Below are 8,003 nucleotides of genomic sequence, written 5' to 3'. Positions count from 1 at the left end.
AACTCATATAAAGGCAAATAAACTAGAATATTCAAAACAATATGAAAGAGAATCACAAAGTTGGAGAATTCACACTTGTAATTTCCAGAATCAGTGCCTAACTCGATTAGCCAGTGTAGTGTGTTACTGAAAAAGAATGGAAAAGTAGAATAGAAGGACCAGAAATATCCATACCTGTCACTAATTCATTCTGCCTAAGCTGTAAAGTCAATCTAATGAGGAAATAGTAGTATTTCAACAAGATGACGCTGGGAAATGTCATATATATACAAAAAATATGAACCTTGCTCCATATTTCATACCACATAGGGAAATTAACACAATCTTAGGTCAAAATGTCAAACTATCAAATTTCATAACAAAGAAAATATGTTTGACCATTATTATATATGATATCAAAATATAAAAATAAAATTTATTAAAAATAAGTTGATAAAATAGATTGAAAAGATTAAAATTTGTCTTCAAATAAGACCAGAGATAACAAAAAAGCAAACTACAGAATACTAAAAACGTATATAATTTAATGTTATAACAAAAACATATCCAGCATAAATAACTACATACAATTTAGCACTCCGGTGTATACTAAGAATTTTACTACTTTTTAAAAATCATCTGTTTTTTAATAAAATGTTAGCTCTATGAGCATGATTTGAATCTGTTTTGATCTGTGTTGTAGTCCTAGCACATGAAAAACCTGGTGAAATGGTTATTCTTTCTGGGCCTTCCTTGCCATAGAATAATTTCGTCACTTCATTAACGTGAATATATTAGTTTATCCTCCATAATTTATAATAAGTTAACATTTATTAGGGTTAGGAGTCAGGAACATGAAACTCAAGAACACTTACCGAACAGGCTGAGGACATATAAATTTAGGGATTTCCAAAGAGGAAAAATAATGGTCAAAAACAAATCTTACACTTTTCCTAATTATTCTTTTATCAGAATTTTGTCAAAGAAAAACATATTTTTGTTGATATCTTTTTTCTAACCATGAGCATAATTCCTATTTATTTCAGAACAACATGGAAGACACATAAAAGGTATGAAACCTGTGAACGGGAATAATGAAATAACACCATCATAGCAGTAACATCAAAATGTGGATATAATATTTGATAAAATTTAGATGTGGATCTTTCCACACATGTTTCTGTATTTAGACTTAGATTTTAGGTTGGTGTCAAAAATTTGTGCAATTCTCTTATAAATGATTTTAAATAATGCATATTTTATAAAAACATTGAGTAGCCTAGATGATTTTGAAACATGATTTTTATGTGTCATCTTTTGTTCTATCATGTAATGTTCTTCTGATTTTTACATGATTTTATAGCATTTTAAATATTTTCAATGTTTTCTAAGCCTTTTCTTCTTTCTCTCAGATTTACTAAAATATTCCATTTTTAGTAGTAGTTTATTTCCACTGTTTAATTCCACCAGAATTCCACCCCCATGATTCAGTCACCTCCTGAGAGGCCCCACCTCCAACACTGGGGATTACAATTCAACCTAAGATTTGGGTGGGGACAGTGATCCAAACTTTATAATTCTGCCCTGGCCCCTCCCAAATCTCATGTCCTTCACACTTCGCAAAATAAAATCCCAACAGTCCTCTGAAGTCTTAACTCATTGAGGGATTAACTCAAAAGTCCCAAATCCAAAGTCCTATCTGAGACAAGGCTATTGCTTTCTACCTATCAGTCTATAAAATAAAAGCAAATTAGTGACTTCTGAGGTACAATGGAGGCATAAGCATTGGGTAAATACTTGTGAGAAATCAGCCAACAGAAAGGGGCTTCAGGACCTGTGCAAGTCTGAAACCCAGTGGGGAAGTCGTTAAATCTTAAATCTCCAAAATGATCTCCTTTGATTTCATGTCCAGGGCACACTGGTGCAAGGGCTGGGCTCCCAAAGCCATGGGCAGCTCTAACCCTATGGCTTTGCAGGGTCCAGCCCCCAGTGGGCTGGCATTCTGTATGTATGCCTTTTCCAGGCTCAGTTACAAGATGTTAATGGAACTAGCATTCTAGGGTCTGGAGGATGTTGGTCCTCCTCTGACAGCTCCAATAGGCAGTACTCCAGTGTGGACTCTATGTCGTGGCTCTACCACCACATTTCCCCTTTGCATTGCCCTAGTAAAGGTTCTCCATGAGGACTAGACCCCTGTATTAGGCTTCTGCCTGGACATCCATGGTTTTCCACACATCTTCTGAAATCTAGGCTGAGGCTCCCAAGCCTCAACTGTTGCTCTGTGAACCCACAGGATTAACACGCAGTGGAAGCCACCAAGTATCACGGCTTGCACCATCTGAACCTGTGGCTGAAGCTGTACTGGGGACACTTTGGGCTGAGGCAGGCACTGGAGCAGCCAGGATATCAGGAGCAGTGTACAGGGCAGTGGGGCCCTGGTTGTGGCCCATGAAAGCATTCTCCCCTCCAAGGATCCTCAGACAGTGATAGGAGGAGGGGCTACTGCAGAGGTCTCTAAAATGCCTACCCCGCCTCCCCATTGTCTTGGCTGTTAACATTCAGCTCCTTGTTACTTAAGCAGATTTCTGCAGCTAGCTTGAATTCCTCCCAAGAGAACAGGTTATTTTCTACCATGTGGCCAGGCTGCAAATTTTTAAAAACCTTTACACCCTGCTTTCCCTTTTAAATATAAGTGCCAGTTTTACATCATTTTTTGTTGACACACATTAGCATAGGCTGTTAGCAGCAACCAGGCTCCATCTTGAATGCTGTGCTGCTTAGGAATTTCTTCTACCAGAAACCCTACATCACCAGTCTCAAGTTCAAAAGTTCTACAGATCCCTAGGGCAGGGGCACAAAGCCACCAGTTTATGGCTAATCCATAAGAATACTGGAAGTTCCATGTAAGTTCCTCATTTCCATCTGAGACCTCCTCAGCCTGGTCTTCAGTGTCCATATGATTATCGGCCACCTAGGGACAACCCATTAAAAAAGTCTTTAGGAAATTTCAACTTTTACTTCATCTTTCTGTCTTCTTGTGAGCCCTCCATACCATTTCAGCCTCTGCCTGATACCCATTGCAGAAGGTGCTTCCACATTTTTAGGTGTCTGTAATTGACTCATGGTTCTGTAGGCTATACAGGAAGCATGGCTGGGAGGCCCCAGGGAACTTTCAATCATAGAAGAGGCAAGGGAGGAGCTTGCTGCTCTCATGGCCAGAAAAGGAGTAAGAGAGATGGGGGAGGTGCTACACACTGTTTAACAACCACATCTCCTGAGAACTCACTATCAAGAGAACATTACCATAGGAATAGTGCCTGATCATTCCTGAGAATTTCATCCCCACCAGGCGCCACCTCCAACACTGGGGATTACAATTCAACATAAGATATGGGACGGAACACAGATGCAAACTGCCTGATAATTGGGCAAAGGAGACATCACAGGTGAGCAAATAAGGAATTTCAGCACTGAGACAGGAACTGTAACAAATGGTTATGTTAGAAAATAGAAAACTTTTGAGAGAGAAATATTTCTATCAGTGGACTTACAATTATCACTCTAATAAACACAAAATGACATGATAATTTTTTCAGACAAATAACATTTCGATTATTCACCCCAGTAGAAATGCATTACCAGGCATGTTAACACATTTTCTCGGGCAGAAAAAACAGGCAGAAATGTGAATCTACACAAACGAATTACAAACCTAGAAAATGGTAAAGACGTAGATATGGATGTGAAAGGGAAATATCTCGGCCCCCAAATCACTAAGTTAAGGGAAAATTCAGGGTGGGAACTGCTTAGGGTAAACCAGGCTCCCAATCTATTCATCAACATTCCTCTGCTCACTGAGATAAATGTGTATCTGATTGCCTCCTTTGGAAGGGTTATTCAGTAAGTAAAAAAATGCAATGGTCTGTTTGTCACCTACCTGTGACCTGGAAGCCTCCTATTTACTGTGAGATGTTCCACTTTTGCTTTGAGTTGTCCCTCCTTTCCAGACCAGACTGAAGAAATGTTGATCTTACATATGTTGCTCCATGTCTGGTGTCTCCCAAAATATAAAAACCAAGCTGTGCTCAGACCACCTTGGGCACATGTCACCAGTACCTCCTGAGGCCATGTCATGGGTGCGCATCCTCACCCTTGGCTAAAATAACTTTCTAAATTGCCTGAGACCTGTATCCAATTTTTGGGGTCCACACAGAGGACATTTTTTTTTATTTTATTGATCAGTCACTAATAATTCATAGTGTAAACAAATATGTGTGTGGAGATTACAACTTTAATAAAAGTAATAACAATATGATAAAGAATGTAGTGAATTGTAAGCATATAATAAGATGTTTTAAATGTACATAAACTACTATAATATTCTTTGAGGATAGAGTGTAATGTATTAAATATGAACTTTGTTTTTTTTGGAAGAAAGAGAGAAAGAGAAAGGGGGAGAGAGAAGAAGAGTCCTGCTCTATTGCCCAGGCTGGAATGCCATCTAAAAATAGGTATTAAAAACCTCTTTTATGCCGATAATTGTGCTTAACAGTGGAGACATGAAGGAATAAGGGAAGAAAATAACAAACAGCCAACCAATATTTCATTTAAGTCTGTGAAATGCTATGCAAATGCTGAAGAGTGATTTACTTCCAATTATGTGGTCACTTTCAAAATAGGTGTAATGTGATACTGAGAAAAATGTATGTTCTGTGGACCTGGGGTGAAGAATTCTATAAATATTCACTGAGTTTACCGGTTCCAGGTCTGAGTTCAAATCATAGATGCCCCTGTTAACTTTCCATCTCATTGATCCGTCGAATATTAACAATGTGGTGTCAAAGTCTCCCTCTATTATTGTGTGGGAGTCCAAGTCTCTTTTATAAGTCATTAAGAACTTGTCTTACGTATCTGGGTGTTCCTATATTGGGTGCATATGTATTTATGATCATTGACTTCTGTTGTTGCATTGATCCTTTTACCATTATGTAATATCCTTCTTTGTTTCTTTTAGTCTTTGCTACTATTAAAGTCTATTTTGTCAGAGATGGAAGTTACAACTCCTGTTTTTTTGTTTTCTTTTTCTCTCCATTTGATTGGTAAGTCTTCCACCAACCCTTTGAGTCTTTGTGTGTCCTTGTTTATGAGATGGATCTGGATACAGCATACCAATGGGTTTTGACTTTTTATTCAATTTGCCTGTGTCTTTGATTGGGGTGTTTAATCCATTTAAATTTAGGATTAATATTGATATTTGTGAGTTTAATATTGTCGTTTAATGCTAGCTGGCTATTTTGCCCATTAGTTGATATAGATCCTTTATTATGGAGATATTCTTCACCTTTTGGTAAGTTTTTGGGATGACTGATACTGGTTGTTCCTTTCTGTGTATAGTGCTTCTTTTAGAAGCTCTTGTAAAGCAGGCCTGGTGGTGATGAATCTCCGAGTCCTTGCTTGTTCATGAAAAATTGTATTTTTCCTTTATTTATGAAGCTTAATTTGGCTGGATATGAGATTCTGGGTTGAAAATTCTTTTCTTTGAGGATATTGAATATTGACCCCCACTCTCTTCTAGTTTGTAGGGTTTCAGCTGAGAGATATGCTGTGAGTCTGATAGGCTGCCCTTTATGGGTAACCTGGCTTTCTCTCTAGCTGCCCTTAGTATTTTCTCCTTTAGTTCAACCCTGGTGAATCTAACGATTATGTGTCTTGGGGTTGCTCTACTTGAGGAATATCTTTGTGGTATTCTCTGTATTACTTGGAGTTGAGTATTGTCCTGCCTTACTAGGTTAAGAAAGTTTTCCTGAATGATATCCTGAAGAATATTTTCCAGCTTGGATTCATTCTCTTCATGAAATTCAGGTACACCTATCAAACATAAATTAGGTCTTTTCACATAGTCCCATATTTCTTGGAGACTTTGCTCATTCCTTTTCACTCTTTCTTCTCTAATCTTGTCTTCTCATTTCATTTAAGTTGGTCTTCGACCTCTGATATACTTTCTTCTGCTTGATCAATTCTACTGTTAAAAGCTGTGCATACTTTGCGGTGTTCTCCTACTGTATTCTCCAGTTCCATTAATTCACTTATATTCCTCTCTAGATTGTCTATTCTCATCGGGATTTCATCAAACCTTTTTTCAAGGTTCTTAGTTTCTTTATATTGGGCTAGAACATGTTCTTTTAACTCACAGAAGTTTCTCATTATCCATCTTCTGAAGCCTAACCCTGTTATTGGACCACACTCCTTCTCCATCAGGCCTTGTTCCCCTGTTATGAGGAACTGTGATCTTCTTTAGAGGGAGAGGCATTCTGATTTTGGGTATTCTCAGCCTTTTTATGCTGGTTTCTTCCCGTCATTGTAAATTTATCCACCTGTTGTCTTTGTAATTACTGACTTTCAAATTAGGTCTCTGAGTGGACATCCAACTTGTTGATTCCCAGCACCAGAATCTGAGCAACCCACTGTGCCGGCTAAAACAGCGGTGTTAAGGTTCATCATGCTTTTCTACCCAGGAATCTCTGGTCTGGCTTCCTTCTGGAGTCTCTTTTTCAATCAGCTGAATAGGCGATTTTGCCTTCCCAGAGCTCCAAACGTCGACCAAAAGGGGACCCAATCCCGTTTATTCTGCAACAAGAACTGCCGCGCCAAGGTGCCAGCAAAACTGCCGTACAGGTCACAAGAGTCCTGCTGGCGACCCCTGGGGCTCCTCCGCTGGGAATCTCCTGGTTCATAAGCAACAAAAATTTGTCTGAAAGTGTGGCATCCTCTCGTTCTCTGAACTTCTACTGGGAGCTACAATCCTGAGCTGCTATTAATCAGCTATCTTGGATCTCTCTAGAGCAACCACTTTTTGTTTTTTAAAGTGACCTAACTAATAAGCCAAGAATAGAGAAAATATAACTGAATGACAAATATACTAAATCCACCATCAGGCAGAAAAACAGGAAATTAGGAATAAGAAAAGGATGAAACATGAAAACAACTAGAAAGCCAGTTGACTTAAATGCATATATATCAAAATTATTTTAATATACATGATATAAATGCTTCAATTAAGACAGAAAATGTCAAATTACATAAAAATACAAAACAACATTATACTTTGTATAACAATCCCATTATAAAAATGAAGACATTTGTGACAGGTAAAAGTTATAGGATGGAAAATATATTAATGTAATCACTAAATCTTACAGCTACAAAATCTTAGAGCTATTATTAACTGTTAATAACACACACAAACTGAGGGGGGGGGAGAGAGAGAAAAGCCAACCAAATAAATGAAGCATAAAAAAATCACAGAGGGAAGAGAAATAAAATAGCATTTCTTGTCTTCCAGCCCGTTATCTGTCTTGATTTTCTCTCTATTTATTTCTATGGGTTCTTGTATCTCTATAGCCTGAGAAATAAATGCAATTTCTGCTCTCTCCAAGCTGGTACCCTCTGACTCTTCTCCACCTCTTTGCATCCAGGTTGTTGTATTCTGTGATTTTTCCATTGGAATTTAGGTCTGTGCGTAATAGCTGGAGATTTAGGACAACAGAAAGCTTTGCTGAGTGGATGGTCTCTCTACTTAACCACCAATTAAAAATTTCTTTTTTCTGTTTGATTTTGTATTTACTTTTGTTTCTTTGAGACAGGGTCTCAGTTTGAAATTCAGGCAGGAAAACAGTGGCACAATCTATGCTCCTGGAAACATCAGCCTCCTAGATGGAAGGGAGTTTCCTGCTTCAGCCTCCTGAGTGGCCAGGATTATAACAAAAAACTGAAATCTGCATGTTAATATCTCACTGAGGGCAGGATGTAAAGGTGAGTGCTGGGAGCTGGGGGCTAGAAGCTGCAAAGTTTCTTGGCATAAGTCTTGGTAGCCATGCGAAGGCATACACCTATATGGACTTGAATAAAAGCTGCATGAATGGGGCCCCTTTGGTCTGGGATGCCACATCCAGCCATCCAGCGTGCAGTGCCCTCCGCAGGGAGGTGTCATTCATGTGGACTAAATCCTGAATGCCGCCTTCTTG

Source organism: Callithrix jacchus, chromosome X (assembly GCF_049354715.1).
Source record: "Callithrix jacchus isolate 240 chromosome X, calJac240_pri, whole genome shotgun sequence".
In the NCBI taxonomy this organism is placed as follows: Eukaryota; Metazoa; Chordata; class Mammalia; order Primates; family Cebidae; genus Callithrix; species Callithrix jacchus.
The sequence above is the reverse complement of the archived record's forward strand: the minus strand, read 5'-3'. Positions refer to the sequence as shown.